The following is a 19,831-nucleotide window of genomic DNA, read 5'->3' as shown; positions in this document are numbered from 1 at the left end:
AATTAAGGAGGTAAAAGCAAGATGGGGATTTGCCGGACAGGACTATGACAAGAACAGGGAACGATGGACAGTTATACCAGAGCGTGAATGGGGGATAGGAATTGAAATGATTGGCAACTAAGAAATTCGGCTCTTTATTGACAGATCTGAGCTGCTGGACGAGGCGTTAATTAATTTGAAAGGTCTATGACAGAAATTGTTTCCATGGAACCTGCTTGACCTGTTGAGTTCTGCCGGCATTTTGGACCATATGACCATAGCAATATAAGATACAGGCGCCTATTTACGCTATTTGCATTTCGAGTTTGCTCCGCCATTTCAGCATGTCTGAAGCAATTTTCCAATCTGTCCCAATCTCCTGTCTTTTCCCCGTATCCCTTCATGCCGTGGCCAATCAAGAACCTATCAACCTCTGTCGTAAATATGCATACACATTTTCCTCCACAACAGCCTGTTGCAAAGAATTTCACAGACTCTCCTCTCTCTGTCTAAATAAATTCCTCGTCATCTCAGTTCTAAAAAGATGTCCCATTACACTGAATCTGTGTCTCCCGGTCTCAGACTCTGCCACCCCAGGAAACATCCACTCCACACCACTCCAACAAGGCCTTTCACCATTCGATAGATATCAGTGAGGTCACCCCTGATGATTCTAAGGTCCTGTGGATAGAGGCCCACTGCCATCAGACGCTCTTCGTATGGTAATCTGTTCAGTTTCAGCACTAAGGTAAGGGGCCCAAACCTACTCACAAAACTCCAAGTTCTGTTGGGCCTCACCAGTGCTCATATCTTTTCAACATTACATCCTTCCATCCTTGCTTTCATATCCTTCATGTCAATGCTAACATAAAACCATAAGATATAGGAGCGTAAGTAGGCCATTCAAACCATCCAGTCTAGTCCGCCATTAAATCATGGGCCAAACCAATTCCTCCAGTCCTCCCCGCTCCGCTGCCTTCTCCCCATACCCTTTGTGCACTGGCTAATCACGAACCTCTGCATATCTATCTATACTTTAAATGCACCCAATGACCTGGCCTCCACAGCCGCTCGTGGCAACAGATTATATATATCCACCACCCTCTGACTAAAGTAATTTCTCTGCAACTTTGTTCTAAATGGACGTCCTTCAGACCTGAAGTTGTAGCCTCTTGTCCTAGACTCCCTCAGCACGGAAAATAACTTTGCCATACCTAATCTGTTCAGGCCTTTTAACATTCGGGATATTTCTATGAGATCCCACCTCATTCTCCTGAACTCCAGAGAATACAGCCCTGGGACTTCCAGCAAGGTGCACTAACATACACTTTCCAACGTTGTATTTCATTAGCCACTTTTTTGTCCATTCCCCTGAATCTCGTTGACATCTATCGAATATTGACAGGCTGATTAAAATGTAGTGGCAGAGTCTAGGGGCACAAACTCAGATAAGAAGGTCCCTTTAGAACAGGCATGTGGAGGACATTCTGCAGCTGAAGTTAAGGATCTATGGGATCCATGTCATGGCTAACTGTGGAATCCATCTTATTGTGTTTATTTAAAGCGGAGTTTGACAGCTTCTTGATTAGTAAGGTTGTCAAAGGTGGTGAGGAGATGCCAGTAGAAATGGGTTGAGAGGGTTAATATATCTGTCATGATGGAATGGCGGATAGATGAGATGAGCCGAATAGCCTAATTCAATTCCAATATCTTGTGGCGTTGTGGCCAGATTTGTTGAGGGACTAATGGTGAATATAGCTTTTCATGACCCAACATACCAACCTGCCTGGCGCCCCTGAGACAAAAGTTGGAGGCTCGGAAATTTTAAAGTGATCGTTTAAAATCGTGATTGTCTCACAGATAAACACCTCGCTACGAGGATGGTATTCGATCCCACGCGTACAAAGCACATCGCCTTATCCTCTCGGCCACCTTGTCTGTTCTTCTTGCTCTTGTGATTATAGTTCTGAATTTCTTCAGAGCACCGAGAGAACAGCAACGTTGGTCATCGTGACCGTGCACTTACAAACTCTGCTTGTGATCCACAGATTTGTGTTCAGATTCTATGTCGATTTCCTTTGCTCGCTGTGTTTACTAGAATTCATGGATGTGGATAAGGACAGTTTAGAGAGATTTGTGCCAACCACATAAAACAGGGAAATAGCTACTGCAGACCCAGACGCCGTGGACGTGCTAACGCAAAAGGTTCGATTCCGTGCTCGGTAACTGGAGTACTTGTGAGTGTTTTGAGTTGTAAAATATGATAAATTCATGTTGAATTAAGTAAAATTTCCGTAGCTCCGTAGCTTTGTCATTATATCGCTCGATTTCATGTAAACTGATATTATCAAGTTAGAGAATGACGTCTTTCTGTGTACTGGGCAAATGCAATAACCTGATAGCTACCACATTACAGACACGCTGAAGGGCTCGTCCGGCTGTGCTGATCCAAACATCCTAACGCTTTCCCGACACAAGTGCATGGCCACACGGTTCTGGAATTACAAACCAACGGCTGAAATACCTAAAAAGAAATCGAGTTCACTCGATCAACAATGTTATGAATGTGTTGGACCATTGTCACTGATTCCAATCCCAGACTCTAACGCCGCTGCAAAAGACAGTGACGTGTGCCTTTGACAATTCCTTTCTGTGTGACAGAAACAGAATATTGAACAGCCCAAAGCAGGAGTGCATGGAGAGATATTGACACAACAAATGGTCGAATGCTCACCTGGGATGAAATCACTGCAGGCGAGTATTTTTAGCTCGGTCAGGAAATGATTTTACAGGTGGAAACGCCTTGCAGCAGTCAGCATGTTTCCCATTTTCCCCCTTGGCCTTTCTCGCAGAATACGGCCGTGTGGCCTAATGGATAAGGCGTCTGACTTCGGTGCTTGACTGGTGGAAGTCATCAGAAGATTGCAGGTTCGAGTCCTGCCACGGTTTTTTTGACAAACTGGCAGATTCGGTTCCATTCTGTCTCTCACTACCTGCAAAATGGTTGTCTCAATTCCGCCTGGGGATTAATCGGAGTTTCCACCCCCGGGGAAAACTTAATGTCCCGTCTTCGTTCTAAGCAACATATAATATTATGTGTCTAGTCTGTGTAGTATTTCTGCAGTCACTTTCATAAACAATTTGCTGGAGCTTCTCAGACCTTCAGGAGGAGCTGCTGCTGGGAAGGTGAAGTTTATTTCACATTCAGCTCCGTCTCCGAGCAGATCTTATCGGCAAGAATTCGCCACACAGCACTGCCGGTGATTTATTCTGGTTCCAACCCTGCTCCTCTCGGACACAGCACGCTGGTTATCTGCCTGCTGTTGGATGTCTTCATCACTATTTCCCGAGCAGACATCGACCCCCTCAACATTAGGAATCTTCACCGCTTCTGGAACCTTACCCCCACTGAATTTACTGCCCTCCAATCTCTCAGCACCGGCCCCAAAGTTACCATCAAACCTGCTGACAAAGTGCTGCTGTTTTAGAGTGACGGACTGACCTCTACCTGGCTGAGACTAGGCGGTAACTTTCAGACACGTAATGATGCCTACACCTCGAAGAATCCCGACTCCGGATCATCAGAGAACGGCATCCGGCAGTATCACTGACATCATCAACTCCGGAGAACCTCCATTCACTGTGGATAACACGTGTTTCCATTGCCCTGAACTGTCCGCTTCTACCTCCTACTCGATTCATAAGCCTAAATGTCCGGTTAGGCCCATTGTCTCTGCCAGTTCCTGCCCCACTATCCTGTGTTCTTACAGCACCAGTCCAACCTATGCACCATAATTCAGCCCCTTCCCACCTAATTCGCGAACCTTTTTGTGCTCTCGATCAACTCACAAACTATCGACTCCCTGGCCCCGACCGTCGCATTTTCTCCATGGATTTCCAGTCTCTCATCAAGAGGACGTTAAAACTCTCCACATTTCTAAAGTACACAACCAACCAGCATCCCTCTATCATCACCGTCCTCCGTCTGGCAGAACCGGTCCTCACCTCAACAGTTTCTCTTTCTGCTCCTCCCGCTTACTCCAAATTCAACGGGTAGTTATGGACACCCGCATGTGTCCCATATATGTCTCCCTCTTCGTTGCCTAAGTAAATCAATACACCAAACCAATGTTCAACACCTACCCCGATAACTCACCCCAACTGCGTCGACCAATGTATTGCTGCCGCTTCCTGCATTCACACTGAGCTCAACTATGTCAACCACTTCGTCTCCAGCTTCCACCCCGCACTTGAACGTCCATCTCAATGCAAGCAAAGCAAAGGGAGAAGAAACCAGCGGTCCACGAGCCAGTCCTCATCGGAGGATCAGTGAGGGTGAGCAACTTCAAATCCCCGGGTGTTCCTATTTCAGAGGGTTTGCCCCGGACCCATCACGTGCAAATGCGAAGGAAGCACGGCGACGCCTTTGGTTTCGTCGGAGTTTGCGGAGATCGGCAGGACAGCTGGAAACTTGACACATTTCTGTAAATGTGATACCAAGTGTATCGACTGGCAGCCTCATGGCGCGGTATGGGAACATCAATGTAATTGAACCTAAGTTCCTACAGAATGTGGTGGGTTCGGCCCAGTACATGTCCGGTGAAGCTCTCCCACCATTGAGCACATCTATCTTTAGGGACTTTGCCATTGCTTACATGGTGGGTGGTGGGTGATGATGATTTTTGCTGAACCGTTGCTGGGGGGGGAGGGGGCTATTGACTCCTTTTTTGTTGCTTGTGCTGCTTTATTATTTCCCTCAACCCCCATTTTCCCGACTTCTGCCTGTGACCTTTGACACACTGACTGTTCAGAAACTTTTGCTATATAAAAAACCCAATTGTTCCGCCTTTACAGCCGTCCATAGCAATGAGTTCCCTAGATAGCAGAATTTTATCCTAATCTTTCTTCTAAAGGGGCTCCCTTGTATTCTGAGGCAGTGCCGTCTGGTCCTAGACTCCCTCCACTATGCGAATTATTCCCACCACATCCATACACTCGCAGTCTTTCAATATTCTGTAGTTGTCAATAATATGCACCCACATTTAATCAAACGCTTCTCACACGTAATCCCTTTAATTTCGGGATCATACCGTCCCATTGCTTCATCAATGGGGACAGGAGAGGTTCCGGAGGATTGGAGGGTTGCCAGATGTTCTTCCCTTATTCAGGAAAGGGAGTAGAAATAGCCCAGGAAATTGTAGACCAGTGAGGCTTAATTCAGTAGTTGGTAAGCTGATGGAAAAGATCCTGAGAGGCAGTATTTATTGACATTTGGAAAGGCACAATATCGTTAGGAATAGTCAGCATGGCTTTGTGAAAGGCAGGTCGTGCCTTACAAGCCTGATTTAAATTTTTTGAGGATGTGACTAAACACATTGATGAAGGTAGAGCAGTAGATGTAGTGTATCTGGATTTCAGCAAGGCCTTTGATAAGGTACACCGTGCACGGCTTATTGAGAAAGTAAGGAGACATGGGATCCAAAAGGGCATTGCTTTGTGGATCCAGAACAGGCTTGCCCACTGAAGGCAAAGAGTGGTTGTAGACGGGTCATATTCTGTATGGAGGCCGGTGACCAGTGGAGTGCCTCAGTGATCTGTTCTGGGACCCCAAGTCTTTGTGATTTTTATAGATGACCTGGATGAGGAAGTGGAGGAATGGGTTAGTAAATTTGATGATGGCACAAAGGTTGGGTGTGCTGTGGATAGTGTGGGGCTCTGTCAGAGATTTCAATGGGACATTGATAAGATGCAAAACTGGGCTGAGAAGTGGCAAATGCAGTTCAAACCAGATAAGCGTGAGGGGATATTGCCGCAAGGGCGTTCTGTGACGTTCAGCCGGTAAGGAGCTCCATTCCGGATTTACTGTCCGTGCTAATCCCATAGCGTTCGTCTCTCCCGATGCTGCCCATAGGGATCTATACACGAGCACCAGGACGCGTCCACGCACCGGTGGTCCTGTGAGCTACGTGTACAGGAGCCAGACGTCCTCCCTGTCCTTTGTAGTTCAGCCTGCGTCCAAAAGTAATTCAGTTTGCCTGCATCGCCAGCGAGTAGACACTATATGAGGCTTTCAGTCGGAGAGGTTATGCGCTGGCAGGGAGAGAATTACACGTTCAGCTCTCTTTTTCTCTTCGCCGAAAGTGAGAGCCACAAACACTACCCACTATACTATCACACTGGACGCATCACAACAAACATATTGACGTCTATCTGTGACCGTCGTGAATATCATCCCTCGGCGTCCTATGCAGCAAGGAGAAATCTCTCAACTTACACAAACTATCCTTATATAATAATCGAGTTTTCAAAGAAATATTCTCATGAAACTTTCCCGGTATGTTTCCAGTCTCATGGCATCCTTCCTATGCCTTTTCTACGTGTATAACCGGTTTCAGCGAATATGCATCCTTCGGCTTGGTTATCCGATTCTACTATATTCCCAGTGTCCTGCCATTTACTATGCAAGAACTGCCCTGCCTTAACTTTACATAGTGCTACATTTTGACAAATTAAATTCCACCTGCCAATCCTTGACCACTTTCTAAGTTGGTCTATCCGCTTCATTGTCCAAGACACCACCGATACTGATGTCATTTACAACTTTAGGAACCACCTGATTACCTCAAATTAGCCTCTGCCTGTCTAAATGCTGACAGATCCCAACATCCGCATCCCCTCCTGTAACTCTTCCACCAACGCTGTTAGACTCAACGGCCTGCATTTTATACATCGTTGTTCCATTTGCTGTACAGCTCAAAGACAGGTCATATTTAACCATGATCTGCGATCTGATGCGTTTTGTAGGCAAAAGTAAGAGAGGCATGTCTACATTATTGATAAGTTTTTAGCGTCTTTGAGATTTGTTTATAAATCCAAATATCCACGATGGCACTGGCGATACACGCGACGTATTGCCGACAGCTCGCAAAATGTCTGGATGTATTTCATTTGAACCACTGTCGCTGCAATCTGAAACCCCTAGTTTCCCGTTAAGAAACGTACTGTTGATCTGTCTAAACTAATCGGCAGTGTAACGAGCTACTGAAGGACCAGATGGACTTGACTCTCGGGAATGCAGGTGCGGCACCTTTCAGCGATCAGCGAAGGTCAGCCATTACCATTGCCGGAAAAGAGGTCGGTTCCGAAGACTTCAAGCCAGACTAAATCGCCGGGCTAAGAAGCATCCTCTACCCGGCATCTTCTTAGCCAAAGGCCAATAACTTGAAAACAAGATGCATTACGTCAGGGCAACATTGCAGTTTCGGTGGGAAATGAGGGGCTGCTGTCTTCTCTGTTTCATGGAGACATGGCTCAGTTCGGTGGAACAGCTGGAAGGATTCTCAATCCACCGTTCGGAGAAGATAAGATGTATTGTGGTGCTGGGGGGGGGGGGTGTTGGAACGGCGGTGTTGTTTCATGACTAACTGTTCATGCTCTCCGTATATAGCGGTCTTGCCGCACACTTGTTCGCCCAATCACAACATCCAATGATTGAGTTCTGTCGGTGCTGCTCACCGAGAGGTTCTCCTCATTGATCCGGACGGCACTTCACAAACCGCCAGAGCAGATGTTAAGCAAGCAAACCATGTACTGAGTGCCGCGGGCAGCAAACAAGGAACTGCCTACCTTGAGGACTTTCAAAACATTGCGGGGTTTTCCATCAGGCTTATTTGAAGAATTCTAGGCTTATTTGTCATCAGCACATCATTCTCAGTACCAGGGGCTCCCGCACACTTGAACACTGTTAGGGCACGATCAGGAAAGCCTACCATTCCACCCCCAGACCATATTTCAGGCATTCTGAACATCTGGTTTTCTTTCTCCTACCTCCATCCAGGCGGAGGGTGAGGAACAAGACACAAGATGTATCGGTAACAACGTCGCGGGAATCGGAGGGCCGACTACTGAGTTGGTTTGAGGCGATAGACAGAAACAAAAATGACCCAGGACTCATGAGAGAATCTGAATGTCACCATCTTTATAAAGACACTGGAGAGCGAGTGTTTCCCACTGATTCATTCAGAGTCCAGAGTGTTTCTTAACCTGAAGTATTGGGTGAGCACGCGGTCTGCAAAGTGCTGAGCAGTAGATTCGTGACAATATTTATCACATTTATTCATTATTATTCATCTATAGGTTTCATTTCATATTTTGCTGGTTTGGTCGTTGTCTACTGCTTTAGTCAGAACTTTATCATCTTCACTGGTAGTCTAGTGGTTAGGATTCGGCGCTCTCACTGCCGCGGCCCGGGTTCGATTCCCGGTCAGGGATTTAAGATATTGCCTGCTGTAATTTAATGTGTTTATTTTAAATTATTTTGTGTATTAACTTGCTTCCACAACAACCCGATTCCTGTCTGTGCTTAACCTGCATCCGTCTGATTCAGCACCATAAAATCACAAAATATATGAGCAGAACATGACGTTGAGAAAAGTATCGCAGGTGCTGTCTCAATAAAGCTGGAAATAACTGTGCGAGGTCTTACAGACAATAACTTTCAATCGATACAATGTAGGTTTGATCTTCTTCACTCCTCACGGCAACTCAATCCACTCAGAGATGCTGTCTCTCTGTAGAAGAGGGTGACCATACATTTCCCATATTGGACTCTGGTCCTACTCACTCAGTTTGCCTACATCACCTTGACTCATCTGCACGGGGTCATCACTGCTCAAATCTCAGTGAGTGTTGTCAGGTCCAGTCGGGTTTATTGCCGTGTGCACAGGGACGGTGAGGGACAGGTACAATGAAACACTTGCAGCATCACTGCAGGCTCGAAAAGACAGACAGTACGCAACGCATATATTGTACAATTCTGCGTCATTAACAAAAGATGGATATCAATCTTGTGCCAGTTTCAGGCTTGGAAATGATTCCTCAGGCAAACTGATGATATAGATTGCGAACTATTATATCCACGGGAGAGCATCCAGGCCCAAGAATGGGCTGTTTTTTCTTTAAACAAACAGACAACAGAAAGAAGGGAAGTGTCTAGTCCTTTCCACTCAGCCCCGGCATTCAATAAGATCAGGCTGGCCCAGACTTTTTCTCAATCCTCCCTCTCCCCCCCCCCCCCCCCGTACAGCAGTTGCCAGTCTAAAGTCGGCCGGTCACCTCCACCAAATCTTCCACCGTCTCCCCAGGTGAGAGGAGATAAACTTCTGTCGCCCGCCTTTATTTTGACGCCCTGACAGCGCCCCCAGCTTCGATCAGAAGCCTATTGATATTAATGTTATATAATGGGACATTGTACTGAGCTTTGCTCGGTATTGACGGGATTTTGTGGAAGCAGAAGCAGTCAGAGTCTGTGGGAGGGAACAACTCTTGGGTGAAACCCTTTCCGCAACTGGATAACACGTTGGATTGACATCTGCATACACGAATGGGAGCTAGGTAGGTTGTACGTCACTTGACGAGATTTGTTGATATCGGACAATTACACCGCTCAGTGACAATTGGCGAGGATGATTTTGACGGAAGGTCAGCGAACCGATTTGTCTATGGCAATAGGCGGGGTCGCTCGCTGGACAAAAGAGCAATGGGGACTCTGTACAATGAGGGATATGAAACCGGCGAAAGCTTTTCACGTTCAGAGACCGTGCTGCCCACTTCAGTAAAAGGATGAAGTCCACTTCTTTACACTGACGCTGAAATATCCGTTCTCTGCATTTGATTCTTTTAGTTTTACAAGTCGGTAAAGCTGCAAACTACAAAGCGTTTATGCTGCCCAGAGGGGGATTGGTCAGAGTCGTAATAGAAATGAAAGTTTCACAATGAGTGTAAGAATCTCTAAATCTGCCGGCTGGTACGTAGTTGTCAAAGGAACACAGACAGCAGCCAGGATGTTAAATTTTTATTGGCAGTGAGGTTTCTATTCCCTGGCGCTGCAGTTTGAGCGCTGCAAACAGGATTCGAATAATGCGCGGAAAATCCCCATTGGATTTCAAGTCCAACGCCTTAACCACTCGGCCATCGCAGCTCCATTAATGTTCATTGCACCCACCGTAGCACTACAACTGAAGTGATGGTTGTACTTATTTTCGGTAATGGAAAAGGTGATTCATCATTCCAATACAAATAGTATAATTCGACAGCTTTAGAATTTGTTTCAACACAGTTACGTCAGAACGTGAATGTGGAGCGATAACACTGCCGTCAGTATCGTAACTGAAGGAGATTTCCATTGTTGGGGATAAAGGTCGGGATCAGAATCAGGTTTATAATGACGGACATATGTCAACATTACATTGTTGCTTATATATTCTACCCCTCCTGAACCGAATTTTAAAATTGCATTTGCCTTCCTTTACCGCTGACTAAGCCTGGAAGTAAACATTTAGGGAATATTGCACAAGGTCTCTTTGCACCTCTGATTTCAGAAAACCTTCCCCATTTAGAGACTTTTTTATCCTTTCGTCCAAGGTGCATCACCGTACCGCACGATGATCTATTTGACAAATCTCCTCCCTTTCTCCTCAACTGTCTTTGACCTTCAAACTGCTTGGAATCTTTTGAGTTATCTAACACGTTGAAGTCAGGCTACCTTTCTTTTATTGTCCTTTCTTCAGCCTAACTTCCTTCTTTCAGAGTGGAGTGACAGTCATAATTCTCCAGTCATCAGCATCTATTCTCGAATATCAATTCAAGTCACTTTTATTTTCATTTCGACCATAACTGCTGGTACAGTACATAGTGAAAATGAGACTACTTTTTGAGGACCATGGTGTTACATAACACAGTACAAAAAACTAGAGTGAACCACGTAAAAAGCAACACAGAATAGAACTACACGAGACTACAGACCTACCCAGGACAGCATGAAGTACACAAAACAGTACAGGCATTACAATAAATAATAAACAAGACAATAGGGCAGTAAGGTGTCAGTCCAGGCTCTGTGTATTGAGGAGTCCGATAGCTTGGGGGGAAGAAACTGTTACATCGTCTGGTCGCGAGAGCCCGAATGCTCCGATACCTTATTCCCAAACGGCAGGAGGGAGAAAAGTTTGTAGGAGCGGTGCTTGTGGTCCTTCATAATGCTGGTTCCTTTGTGGATGCAGCGTGTAGTATAAATGTCCGTAATGGCGGGAAGAGAGACCCCGATAATCTTCTCAGCTGATTTCATTATCCGCTGCAGGGCCTTGCAATCATTATTGGTGCAGTTTCCGAACCAGGTAGTGATGCAACTGCTCAGGATGCTCTCAATACAACCCCTGTAGAATGTGATGAGGATGGGGGTGTGGGAAATGGACTTTCCTCAGCCTTCGCAGAACGTAGAGACGCTGCTGGGCTTTCTTTGCTATGGAGCTGTTGTATGTAAATAATGATACGTGAAGGAGTGCCTACAGAATCTCTCCAGTTACCACTTTCAGGACCATGGGGTGTAGTCCAACTGGTCCCGATGACATCTAACTTCAGACCTTTCAGCTTCACGGGCACCTTCTCCAGGTGATAACATCCACTCTGACTGATGCCCTCTGACACGTGTTTCTCGCTGCCTGCCATTATGCTGGCGTCTTCCACAGAGCAGCCTGGCGCAAAATATTCATTCAGTTCGTCCCTTTTCTTTTCCCCCCATTACTGCTTCTTCCGCGTCATTTTCCAGCTTTCTGATACCCACACTCGCATCCCTTTTAATATTCATATGTCTGAACAAAGGTATTTTCTCCAGTATTGGCCAGCTTTTAAAGCGTCCCAAACCTACGGCTTCCCTCTAATGCTTGCTACATTATAAACCCTCACTTTTGGCTTTATGCTGTCTTTACTTTCTGGTATCAGCCATGGTTGCCTCATCCGCCCTTTCCAATATTTATTCTTATTTAGGATGCACCTTTCCCATTAACCCGTAAAACACCAACCATTGTGGATTTTCTCTCAGCCATGCTAGTGCCCCTTTCCAATCCACCTGGCCCGCTCCAGACTTGGGTCGCCGTTCTTTTCTGCCAGTAACAGGGTCGAGGACTATTATCGTCCCTGTTTTTATTTCTGCGAGTGACGGGTTCGAAGACAGTTCTGGTCCCTGAGTTCTTTATTCTGCGAGTGTGTCTGATCATAAGACCCTGGGGCACAATCAGACCGCCAAGCGATTGAAATCCCGCCGGGCCCGTTGGCCATTGTTTTTTGGGCGGTTCAAGTTTACCCTCATGTACCTTCCAGGATCCAAGGACGGGAAGTCATGTACCTTCCAGGATCCAAGGGCGGGAAGTCATGTACCTTCCAGGATCCAAGGACGGGAAGTCGGTCGCGCTTTCCCGCCAGCATGACTCCACGGGTATCACCTCCATTCCCGAGACGATCCTCCCACCATCCTGAGTGTGGCCACCCTCACTTGGGAGATCCAGGCTAAGGTAAAGGAAGCCCAGCGGGACGAATCGGCCCCTGGCAATGGACCCGGCGATCGCCTGTACGTGCCGGTCTCCGTCAGGTCTCAGGTTCTCCAATGCGGGCACGCATCCCGGTTCACCTGCCACCCCGGGAGTGATCGGACCCTGGTAACGGACCCGGCGATCGCCTGTACGTGCCCGTCTCCGTCAGGCCTCAGGTTCTCCAATGGGGGCACACATCCCGGTTCACCTGACACCCCGGGAGTGATCGGACCCTGGTAACGGACCCGGCGATCGCCCGTACGTGCCTGTCTCCGTCAGGTCTCAGGTTCACCAATGCGGGCACACATCCCGGTTCACCTGCTACCCCGGGAGTGATCGGACCCTGGTAACGGACCCGGCGATCGCCCGTACGTGCCCGTCTCCGTCAGGCCTCAGGTTCTCCAATGGGGGCACACATCCCGGTTCACCTGACACCCCGGGAGTGATCGGACCCTGGTAACGGACCCGGCGATCGCCTGTACGTGCCCGTCTCCGTCAGGCCTCAGGTCCTCCAATGGGGGCACACATCCCGGTTCACCTGCCACCCCGGGAGTGATCGGACCCTGGTAACGGACCCGGCGATCGCCTGTACGTGCCGGTCTCCGTCAGTCCTCAGGTTCTGCAATGGGGTCACACATTCCGGTTCACCTGACACCCCGGGAGTGATCGGACCCTGGTAACGGACCCGGCGATCGCCCGTACGTGCCCGTCTCCGTCAGGCCTCAGGTTCTCCAATGGGGGCACACATCCCGGTTCACCTGCCACCCTGGGAGTGATCGGACCCTGGTAACGGACCCGGCGATCGCCTGTACGTGTCCGTCTCCGTCTGGCCTCAGGTTCTCCAATGCGGGCACACATCCCGGTTCACCTGCCACCCCGGGAGTGATCGGACCCTGGTAACGGACCCGGCGATCGCCTGTACGTGCCTGTCTCCGTCAGGTCTCAGGTTCTCCAATGCGGGCACACATCCCGGTTCACCTGCCACCCCGGCAGTGATCGGACCCTGGTAACGGACCCGGCGATCGCCTGTACGTGCCTGTCTCCGTCAGGTCTCAGGTTCTCCAATGCGGGCACACATCCCGGTTCACCTGACACCCCGGGAGTGATCGGACCCTGGTAACGGACCCGGCGATCGCCTGTACGTGCCCGTCTCCGTCAGGCCTCAGGTTCTCCAATGACACCCCGGGAGTGATCGGACCCTGGCTCTCCTGAGGAAGCACATATGGTGGCCGTCCACGGAGGGGAACACCCGTTCTTATGTCTCGGCTCGTTCCATCTGTGCCCGGGCAAAGTTCTCTCATCGACCACCTGCTGGTCTTCTTCGTCCTCCACCTGTTCCTGGTCGTCCCTGCTCACACATCGCCCCAGACCTCGTCACTGGTCTACCCCTTCCCGCGGAACCACCAGTGTCCACACCGTGGTAGACCGATTTTCTAAGGCGGTGTACATTGTGGCCCTCCCCAAACTCACTTCCCCTCAAGAAACCGCAGGTCTTCTCATCCGCCAGGTCTTCCGCCTCCATGGAATCCCCGCCGATATCGTCTCCGATCTAGATCCCCAGTTCGCCTCACAGGTATGGAAAGCCTTCTGTCAGGCCTCAGGTGCATCAGCCAGCCTGTCATCCGGCTTTCACCCCCAGTCGAACGGGCAGACGGAACGGGTCAACCAAGACCTGGAGCGACCACCTCCCGTGGGTTGAGTACGCCCCCACCTCTCTGGTGAACTCTGCCATTGTCCGCTCTCCGTTCGAGTGCTCCCTTGGGTACCAAGCCCCGATGTTCCCTGCGCAAGAATGAGAGATTGCGGTGCCGTCGGTTCTGGACCATATTGATCGGTACCGTAAGTTTTGGGAGGAAACTCGCGCGGCCCTACTCAGATTAACAAATCGAAATACGAAGACAGCCGACCGAGACCGGACTCCGGCGCCGGAGGTACCAACCTGGACAGATGTTGTGGCTTTCCTCCAGGGACATCCCGCTCAAAAACGAACATAGGTAACTCGCCCCCCGCTTCCTGGGACCATCCAAGGTTGACAGGATTATCAATCCCACAGCGGTCCGCCTAATATTGCCAAGGTCCATGCGCATCCACCCAACTTTTCAAGAGTGTCAGATAAAGCCAGTTTCCGTCAGCACCTTGTGTCCCCCACCTGGGACCCCCCCACCTGCCCGTATCATCGACAACCATCCGGCATACACCGTCCGAAGACTACTGGATGTACGCCGTAGGGGCAGATGTCTCCAATACCTAGTGGACTGGGAAGGGTGCAGAAGAGCTTTCCTGGGTCCCCCGCTCCTTCAGCTTAGACCGTTCCCTCATCCAGGACTTTCATCGGGACCATACGGGCAGGCCTGGAGGATCGCACGGAGCCTCCCATTGTGTGGCGGGGGATTACTGCCACGATCCCTTCTCGTTCCTGGTTATCTTCCTCCGGAATTGGGCCTCAATCACGTCGTTTATTTCCCAATCATTCCCATTTTCCACTGAATACCAACACCTGCTTTCCATCAGCAAATGCAGTGTAAATATCCTGTGACCACAACTAGGAGCTGCCAGTTCGCTGGTCGACTCGTGTACGAGTAATCTCGTGCCATGGTTCTTAGGACGATCAGTTACAAATCCAGCATCTTTCCTGAATTCTCTACGAAAACCAAGACTCCAGGTAATGACTCCCTTGGCACCCATTCTACGCCCCTGTTCAGCACTTGGGTTCGTTCCACTGTCACATCCCTGTAACACTCTACCTATACCCATACTCCAGGGAATAAGTTCCTAAACTAATAATACGTGTTACTGAGAACGGGAAGTAACAGTGGGCAATGTTTTGTACTTATTGCTGTACTTCAGAGCAGGGCGGAGAGGGGATGCCTCGGGTCATTGCTCAAGAGCGCAAAGCATTGAGCGCTTTGCACGGTTTCTGTGGTGTAGTGGTTATCACGTTCGCTTTACACGCGAAAGGTCCCCAGTTCGATCCTGGGCAGAAACATCGTTTGGGCTTCAGTGCTTCAAATGAACTTGAGACTCAAATTTTCAGTTTGTGTTCAAGTTTACTGTCATGTGCATCCAGGTGTAAATATAATGAACATTCTCTTTTCTTGCAGTAGCGCATTGTATTTCAAACCTGGCAAAGGTAAATTAAAGCAAGAAGAATTAATAGAAATTATATTTAATTTACAGGAGACCATAAAGGGATTTAAACCTAAGGAGGTACGTGGATAACCTACACTGCGTAACGGGAGAATCAGCCTTCAACCCTATTGTCATGTATTGTCGCATGAGGATGCATTGTGGTTTCAACGAAGCTCACACGTCAAATATTCCCATCCAGAGCAACATCAGAAATAACCTTGTGCTGAAAAATTTCAAACCTACTTTAAAATAGCAAATCGCTTTCGTTTTCCACACCCCTGTATTCCATTCCTTCCTCGTCTCACCATACAGACTCCACCACAGTATTCTGGGTTCCACCTTTTCAGTCTGCCTCTTGCCATCTCTCTCTATTTCTTTCTCTCACACGCATTCAATCTCTCTGCTTCTCTTTGTTTTCTCTGTCGCGAGCAGCACCACAGCAACCACACGTCAGACGCGCAAATATTTGTGCTCAGTACAGTTACAACTGTGGAAACAGTTGGTAACATCAACACCTAAAACTTTTAAGACTGGAATCTGTGATCTTCCGGTGATATTGCAGCGCAGACAGAAGTCAAATATCTTACCATTGGTATCGCTCATTCCATTCCTGTTAAAGGTCCGAGGAGGAAGAATGGATCACAACTCTGACATCGTAGTTCTGCGGGAATGTCGAAAAGTATGGTAAAAAATTTTCCTATATAATGACGGTAATGTAGAACAGGAAAACCTTTTAGTTTTGAGACGAGGTGATGGTGGGAGATCACGGGATATCGGTACAGAGTTGGGATCACGGTCCATTTCAATATATTGAACTGGTTGTGATTCCATGTAAAATTAAAACGTGGGCGAAATATCCCGCGCCTGCATAAGGGTCAGTAACTGGCCGTGGAGGTTCATCCGTAACGTCAACGTCAGGAATAAATACTTATCTCGGAATACGCTCCGCCCCTGATTCAACGCGCAGCCCGTGTAGAGTTACTCCGAAATAACTCCCGATCTTTCTCCAGTTACACTCTTAACTTTATCATCTTATTAAAGTCTTACGGCCGGACACTCTGATCAGACAAGCCACAATTATATTGTTTAGCATTTCGGCAACGTAATTACCAGTGATGCTTTACTCCGGGATCCCCACGGTGGAAGTGAAATGTTTGAAATATATGCCACTGAAAAGTGATCAGTGAAAATGTATCCTGGGGTATCAGTGGAGTCCAGTTGGAAAATAACACCTCGCCTTTGGACATTACGGAACAGATGGGTAGTATATTGACAGTCACACACAAGATGCTGTTGGAACACAGCAGGCCAGGGAGCATCTATAGGGAGAAGCACTGTCGATGTTTCGGGCAGAGACCCTTCGTCAGGACTAACTGAAAGGAATGATACTGAGATTTGAAAGAAATGGGGGGAGGGGGAAATGCGAAATGATAGGAGAAGACCGGAAGGTCTGGGATGAAGCTAAGAGCTGGAAAGGTGATTAGCAAAAGTGATACAGAACTGAAGAAGGGAAGGGATCAAGGGACGGGAGGCCTCATGAGTAAGAAAGTGGGGAGGAGCACCAGAGGCAGATGGAGAACAGGCAGAGTGATGGGCAGAGAGAGAAAAAAAAAACAACAACAGCTAAATATGTCAGGGATGGGGTAAGAAGGGGAGGAGGGGCATTAACAGAAGTTAGAGAAGTCAATGTTCATGCCATCTGGTTGGAGGATACCCAGCCGGTATATAAGGTGTTATTCCTCCAACCTGAGTGTGGATTCATCTTGACAGTAGAGGAGGCCACGGATAGACATATCAGAACGGGAATGGGACGTGGAATTAAAATGTGTGGCCACTGGGAGAACCTGCTTTCGCTGAACACCTACCCTCGGTCCGCCAGAAAAAGCGGACCCGTACCGCGGTGAAGATTGAAGGAAAAGGAGAATGGATTTATGCAACGTGGTGCAAACGGCACCAGGAGTTGGAGGACAAGAAAGCTTGAAGCTGACTAGCCAGATGTTTTTATGGGGACTGATAATGCGGGGAGTCAGTGTGGCCTTGTCCGGAAATACCTCTTTGTCTTTATGTCACACTTATGCCAGTCATTGTGGTGAAGAGTTGGACTCTGTTGGGTGTGTGTAAAAATACAAGAAAGCATGAAGCTGACAAGCCATATGTTTTTATGGGTGTGTGTTCAGATACATCCGCATGTCGCCCAGTGAATGTCCCGGGAAGGGGTCCCTATGAGCGGAAACGAAATGCTCTCTGTGCAACGTGTGAACCTGTTTACCACATCCTGTTCCAGCTTTAGAACGAGAGATTGGCAGTGATGACAGTGAAGGGGGTTGTGGATGTACCTGTTTCAGTTGATGGTACCTCCTTACCCCGACGGAGGGAAAAGGGATGTCCTCCTTCGAGTTAGTAAATGCACAGGAAACTGTAAATGGGATTTGTCATTGTAACACGGCGGGGGAAATGGGACATTTTTGGGTACTAGTACCGAACGGAGGATGGGTCCTGCTCGGCACACTCCTAATGGGACTTACTGGGTATGTGGGGAAAGAGCTTATCCTTGGCATCCAGGGCCGTCAGGCGGAAGTGGGAATGTGTCCGCAGGAAATTGGACGGGCTGCTGTAATCTGGTCTATATACTGCCCTCCATGCATCCTATGGAAGATATATCGCAACATCCTTTTGGAAGGCGAAGTAAGCGAGGGATAAGTGTAAGTGAAAGGCTTTGGTTGATAGCATTTCCCTCATATGGTGTGGCCCGAAATTCGCGAGTAATTATTAATATGGCAACCGTTGTAGAGAAATTGGCCGATGCCCCTCACTGACCTGCAGACGCAACTGAAAGACCTAACAACAGAGGTAGTTGCCCTTAGAATGGTAGCCTTGCAAAATAGAAATGCCCTGGACTTGGCCTGAGCCGAAAAAGGCGGGACAAGCGCCGCGGTAGGGCAGGAATGTTGTACTATTATTCCCGATGCCTCAGAAAACATAACTGACCTCAGTCAACACATCAGGGGAAAGATTAAGGAGATTAGGAAGATAGGGAAACAGTTTAATTATTTTGTTTCAGAAACGAAATGGTGGGAACTAATAGAGGGATGGTTTTCTGACTGGGCAAGCTGGATTACCCATGGTATAATTATAGTGGTAATAATATGTGTTTTAGGGTGCTGTGTATTTGGAGCATTGTGATTGTATTGTGACCAGTTAATGAAAAGAGCCTATGATACACCAGATGATGAGGGAAATGCGCATTAAGCGAAATACCCTTTCCGGAGAGATCTGAGCCACCTGTGAGGAAGACGAGGAAATACCTCATGAGGAGTTTTGATCTGAAAGCATCAACAACGAGGGAATTGTGGAAGAATTTAAGACTCTTTGGATATGTAGGGGTTAACCTAATCGCTTTGGAATGCTCTTAAAATTTATCTAAATTTCTTGCAGGTCTTGGAATTCACTGAAGTCATTCCAAGAAAGATGCTGCGGCCCCGCATCTACGTAAAGTTCTCGTTTGTTGCAATCAAGTTCTGAGATCAAAGTCACGTTGTTTGTTGAAATCTACCCCTAAGTTCAAAGTCAAGCAATGCTCCTGTTAAGTGCTTTTAGTCACGTACTCTGTGTCTATATAATGAAGCGGGTCTGCCAGACAAACAAAGTCCCCAAGCACGGCTCTTCGGTAAAGAGGCTCTCCGTGATATCGCGTATAAATAAATTCCTTTAGTCTGAAACGTTTCTCTGAGTCGGCCTGGTTTGTTCTGCCCGCTGCTGCAGGGGTTTATCCGTAGCAAACTACATGTCGTATATGCACTTTATGTCAACTTTCATAACTACAGCATATTCTGCCTGTTAATATTGTATTATTGCGTTAATATTATTTTACGTGCTGTACGTGATATATGTTCTGTGATTTGCACCTTGGTCCCTGTTTCGTTTAGCTGCATACATGCGTACAGAACAATACGAGTATATCTGAACTTCAGCTTTATATTGAACTTGAGTGTTGAACAATTTCGATAATTCACTCTGACGCGATCTTTAGACCATAAGACCATCAGCATAATTAGGCCCTTCAGCCCATCGTGTCTGCTTCGCCATTTCATCGTGGCTGACCCCGGATCCCACACAACTCTATAAACCTGCCTTCTCACCACATCCTTCGATGCCCTGTTCACATTAGGAAACGATGAACTTCCTCCTTAAATACACCCACGGACTTGGCTTCCACCTCAGTCTGTGGCAGAGCTCTCACAGACGCGCTACTCCCTAGTTAAAGAAAATCCCATTTGCTTCTGCTCCAAAAGGTGATCCATCAATTTTGAGGATATGTCCTCGTCTGGGTGCCCCCACTATAGGAAACATCCCCTCCA

General features: G+C 47.9%; 3 non-coding genes across 3 annotated transcripts; all 3 read left to right on the top strand.

Moving 5' to 3' along the window:
- Positions 1–2,836: 2,836 nt before the first annotated feature.
- Positions 2,837–2,928, top strand: trnar-ucg (transfer RNA arginine (anticodon UCG)). The gene is given in 2 exon segments: positions 2,837–2,873; positions 2,893–2,928. It is a non-coding gene; the product is annotated as a tRNA-Arg (tRNA).
- Positions 2,929–8,178: 5,250 nt separating this feature from the next.
- Positions 8,179–8,250, top strand: trnae-cuc (transfer RNA glutamic acid (anticodon CUC)). The gene has a single exon. It is a non-coding gene; the product is annotated as a tRNA-Glu (tRNA).
- A 7,007-nt stretch (positions 8,251–15,257) lies between these two features.
- Positions 15,258–15,330, top strand: trnav-uac (transfer RNA valine (anticodon UAC)). The gene has a single exon. It is a non-coding gene; the product is annotated as a tRNA-Val (tRNA).
- The last annotated feature ends 4,501 nt before the right edge of the window (positions 15,331–19,831 follow it).

This window comes from Hypanus sabinus, unplaced genomic scaffold, assembly GCF_030144855.1.
Source record: "Hypanus sabinus isolate sHypSab1 unplaced genomic scaffold, sHypSab1.hap1 scaffold_797, whole genome shotgun sequence".
NCBI classification, from domain to species: Eukaryota; Metazoa; Chordata; class Chondrichthyes; order Myliobatiformes; family Dasyatidae; genus Hypanus; species Hypanus sabinus.
Note: the sequence above shows the minus strand (reverse complement) of the source record. Positions and strands in the feature narration are given on the sequence as shown.